This window comes from Hippopotamus amphibius, chromosome 12, assembly GCF_030028045.1.
Source record: "Hippopotamus amphibius kiboko isolate mHipAmp2 chromosome 12, mHipAmp2.hap2, whole genome shotgun sequence".
NCBI lineage: Eukaryota > Metazoa > Chordata > Mammalia > Artiodactyla > Hippopotamidae > Hippopotamus > Hippopotamus amphibius.
The window spans coordinates 36095135-36100375 of NC_080197.1; the positions used below are offsets into that span (position 1 = coordinate 36095135).

Consider the following 5241-nt stretch of genomic DNA (forward strand, 5'->3'; position numbering starts at 1 on the left):
CAGCAGCCCACGGCACATGTGACTGCTGAGCCCTTGAAACAGGGCTAGTGCCACTGAGGAACTGAATCCTTGATTTTGTTTCATTTTAATTAATCTGAGTCTTCAAACTAAAGAAGACATAAACATATTTTCCTGTGAAACACAACTTTATTGTTGGAGTAGAGATACATTTCACTTGAACTATTTTTTGGTTTTTGGACAGGAAAGTAGGATTTATTGGTGGGTGTGAGTAAAGAGAGGACAGTGCCAAGGCTCTCTTATGTGCGGGGCCCACCATCTATCCAGGGAACATGGTTAGGGATGTGTTTAACCCCACAGCTATCCAGAATGAGCTGCTTTTCTGCCACCATGTTATCAAATTCTTCTGCACTAAACTTAGTAAATCCCCGCTTCTTGGAGATGGGGATCTTCTGGTGACCAGGGAACGTGAAGTTAGCCCTGCAGAGGGCCTCAATCACATGTTCCTTGGTCTGCAGCTTGGTGTGGATGGACATTATGACTTGGCCAATGGGGACCCTGGCCACTGTGCCCTGGGGCTTTCCCAAGGCACCACACATACCTGCATGGAGCCTAGACTGGGGACAGCATGAGGCCAGTCATGATGTCCACTGGAAAGTGCTGTCTCCGAGGTCCCTTAACACAACCCGTACAAGCAGCTGCTGTATGCTACCTCCACTACCGAGGAGGCTGCTGTTTGCAGCCTTTGCACACCAGGCCCCCACAGGGAAAAGGGCTCAGTGGTGGCGCAGAGATTAAGAATCTGCCTGCCAATGCAGGGGACACAGGTTCAAGCCCTGGTCTGGGAAGATACCACATGCCGTGGAGCAACTAAGCCCGTGTGCCACAACTACTGAGCCTGCACTCTAGAGCCTGTGAGCCACAACTACTGAGCCCACATGCCACAACTTCTGAAGCCCATGCGCCTAGAGCCTGTGCTCTGCAACAAGAGAAATTACTGCACTGAGAAGCCCACACACCACAATGAAGAGTAGCCCCTGTTCACTGCAACTAGAGAAAGCCCGCGTGTAGCAATGAAGACCAACACAGTCAATAAATTAAAAAAATAATTTATTAAAAAAATCAATTTACCTGTTTCATAAACAGAGTTATAGATACAGAGAACAAACAGGTGGTTGACAGAGAGGGGAGAATGGGGGGAGGAAAGAAATAGATAAGGGAGATTAAGAGGAACAAACTTCCAGTTGCAAAATAAATGAGTCGCTGGTATGATGTGCACAGTGTGAGGAATACAATCAGTAACTATGTAATGTCTTTACACTGACATATTGTAACTAGATTTATCCTGGTGATCATTTTGAAATATATGGAAATATCAAATCACTATCTTGTGTAATGGGAACTAACACAGTGTTGTAGGTCAATTATTCTTCAAAAACAAACAAGCAGAATAAGAGATCTGACTTGTGGTTAGTAGGTGTGGGGAATCAGAAGAAGGTGGTCAAAAGATACAAATTTCCAGTTATAAGATAAATAAGTACTAGGGATGTAATGTACAACATGACACATTTAATTAACACTGTTGCGTGTTATATGTGAAAGTTGTTAAGAGAATAAATCCTGAGAGTTCTCATCACAAGAAAAAGTATTTTTGTTCTATTTCTTTAATTTTGTATGTATTTGAGATGATGGATGTTTACTAAAATCATTGTGATAATTTCATGATGTATGTAAGTCTAATCATTATGTTGTACACCTTAAACTACACAGCACTATATATATTAAGGTATATGTCAATTATACCTCAGTAAAACTGGAAGAAAAATATAAAAATTAAAAATTAAAAAATTAATTTCATCTGTTTCTTTTTACTTTTTATAATGTGGGTACAAGAAAATTTTAAATTACGTGTCTGGTTTGCACTGTATTTCTATCAGACAGCATCCGGTTAAAATTTTCATCCTCCAATATCCCATTGCTCACCAAAGTCGAGACACTGAGTAAACAAAAAGGTTAATTCCTTTTGCCAAAATGATTAAAGTTCCAGGTCCTTGGTGTGTTCTTTCACTAAGATTAAGATAAGCAAAACCAACCATTTCTTCTTGGATAATATATTATTAAATCTCTCATTACTAGCCATATTTGTAAGTTTTTTGCATAATATTTTTAACATTAAAATCTTGTTAACACATAAAGACCTACCTTTAGGAGTCAGGGATAATTTTCTTCGTGATGAAAAGATGCTTCCTTCTGAGTTCATCCTGCTCTTCTGGTGCCTCTGGCTTTTTCCCATGACACCCTGACTTCATTTGTCCCCCTATTCCTCTCACCTTTTTCTGTCCTCCTCCCTCAGTTGCCAGGAAATTCTCGGAGAAGTCATCTGATATTCTTTCTTTATTTCTATTTGACACCTGCTGAAAACCCACTCTCATTTCTTCATCTGAAATATGGAAGGGACATACTGCATTTCACAACATTAAAAGTTAAAGAATTACACGTTTAAGATTCAAACAAAATAAATATTTGAGACTAGGTCAACATAACTGGGTTGGTTGTCTCTAACCCATTTTAAGCAGCTTAATCCCCAAGTGTCATAAGGAACAACTAACAAATAGCAGATAGAATTTCTGGACACCTGACTCCATGGTTCAGTTTGTTCTTACCCCAGCCACCAGCACATCTTGCCCCCAACAAAGACCGTCTACAATTCCCTAAATGATCACAGTATTCTCATCCTGAAATACAGGAAGGGGGCAATAAAAGAGTTGGGTTTTGCCTTATCTTTTTGTTCCTTCTGGCATCAATCAGCCTTTAGAAATAATGAAACCAATGCAAACGTTTGTTGGAAGGATGCCCACTTTGAAGATCATTTGCTACCTAACTGTCGTGGTCATTTACATGGATCCCAGGGAGGATTTCAAAGAGTCTCTCATCCTTGTTGCTCAGATAAAAAGAAGAATCAGGTGTTGAGTTTTGTTGGGGGCGTGTGTGTGTATGATATTTGATGAAGCTTCTATTTCACATACACAAGGCTTCCCATGTGAGTTTTATTTTTCTGTCCTTTAATTGAAGTGATGCAGATTGAATCAAAGATAAAAATGCATTCATATCCAAAAGGGAGAAAATATCTACAGCTAGAAATGTGACATACAAGTGTCTGGCCTCATATACATAAAGAAGACATTTTTCCATGCATGTAGTAGCAGCAGTACATGACAGAGTGGCTTCAATTAGAAAATACAAGGGAAAGAAATGTTGGTAAAGACAATCAGGAGACAAATACAAAAGATCTACCTACCAAAACCAAGGAGGGGGAAGATAGGAAAGGATATATATGAATCAAATCCTCATGTGATGTAAACAGAAGTTCAGTAGAAAGTGTGGGGAGATAAAAAGTCAAGAACATTGGGAGGCCATGTTTATTTTTATGTGTTTATGTTACTAGTTAGGATCCTTTCATTTCAACTTGAAAAACTTCTTTCAATATTTTGTGTAAGGCAAGTCTATCTTAATTTTTGACATCTCTTTAATTTTTGAAGTACAGATTTGCTGGGTAAATTATTCTTGGTTAGCAGTTTCTTTCTTTCAGCATTTTGAATATATCACCCCAGAAATCTATATTTAAAAATGAACTTTGAACCCTACCTCATACCATCCACAAAATGGTAATGTAAAATGATGGTAATAGTAAGTTTCCACTTTGGAAATCAATTTGGCAATTTCTGGAAAAGTTAACATATGACCATCAATTCTACTCCTAGGTATATATCCAAGAGAAATGAAAATGTATGTCTGTACAAAAAATCTGTGCTCAAATGTCCATAGCAGCATTATTAGTAATTCAAAAAGTGAAAACAACTGAAATGTCCACCAGCCGATGAATGGCTAAATAAAATGTGATATATCCATACAATCGAATAATATCTGGCCATAAAAAGGCTGTGACATGATGAATCTTGAAAACATTATGGTGAGTGAAAAAAGTCAGACACAGAAGGCCACATATTGTATTCCATTTCCAGAAAAGGCAGACCCACAGAGACAGAAAGTAGATTAGTTGTTACCAGAGACTGGGGAAGGGAAGGATGGTGAGTGACTACTAATCGTGGAGAGTTTCTTTTTGGAGTGATGAAAATGTTCTGGAATTAAATAGTACTAATGGTTGCACAGCTCTGTGAGTATACTAAATTTATGGCAGTAATCATTTCACAATATATATGTCAAACCATTATGCTGTATACCTTAAAGTTATACAGGATATATGTCGATTATATTTCAATAAAAATGAAAAAAAGAAATAATTACATAGCAAAAAAATCTAGAAATAATGCAAATGTCCATAAACAATAGGATAGATCTATACATTGTGGTTTATTGATGCCGCAATGATTATGATGAACTACAACTACCTGTAATGATATGGATGAATCTTATTGTTGCAAGAAAGAATCCAGACACAAAAAAGTACATATCGTATAATTCAATTTATGTAAAGTTCAAAAATAGGCAAAACTGATCGATGCTATCAGATAGAAGTGTGTTACCTTTGGGAGGGTATTAACTGACGGGGACATTGAGGCGATTCTGTGATGCTCGTAGTGTCCTTTTTCCAGATCTGGTGCCAGTTACACATGTGAATCTACCTTGTGAAAATGTGTCAAACTGTGCGCTTATAATATGTGTCTTTTCAGTACTTACGTTACATTTATGAGAACTGTGAAGGGGCCGAGATTTTCCCCTGCCTTGATCTCATGGATGCCAGAAGAAGACATGAGACTCCAGGGTCAGAGACAAAGGACTTTATTATTCACAGGAAACATGAGGTTCATGTTTACATCAGCTCCCTGTGACACCCAAGTATCATGGGGTGACGTGGAGGTGGGCCCAGGTGGGTGCTGCCCGCACTCTAGGTTGGCATCAGACCCAAGGAACTCTGAGCTTAGGAAGTCTCAGTCTTTGAAAGGGGCTACATGCAAACTCTGCTCAAATTTTGTCCCAGAGGCAAACCTTGTCTTTACCATACTGGACAGCAAACAAATCTGCCCTTGCCTCAGAGGAAAACTCTCTGTCTTCCAAGGCTATTCGCTGTACAAACATCCTTGAACAGATAGTCTGGAACAAAAGCTGTCAGTGCCTCTGCTCAGAAGACATGCAGTATCAATATGAGAGACCCGCAGAGAATTGCCTTCCCACAATATAGCAATGAAAATGTACATTTACAAAATCACTTAAGTAAATCATTACAGAAGCAAAAGATAAAGTTCCTTTGACTGTTCTGCTCTG

The 5241-nt window shown here is 38.6% G+C and overlaps 1 non-coding gene across 1 annotated transcript; it reads right to left on the reverse strand.

The window, feature by feature from the left end:
• Positions 1 to 616: 616 nt before the first annotated feature.
• On the reverse strand, positions 617 to 749 carry LOC130834206 (small nucleolar RNA SNORA70). Its single transcript, XR_009048597.1, has one exon. It is a non-coding gene; the product is annotated as a small nucleolar RNA SNORA70 (small nucleolar RNA).
• Between the last annotated feature and the right edge of the window lie 4492 nt (positions 750 to 5241).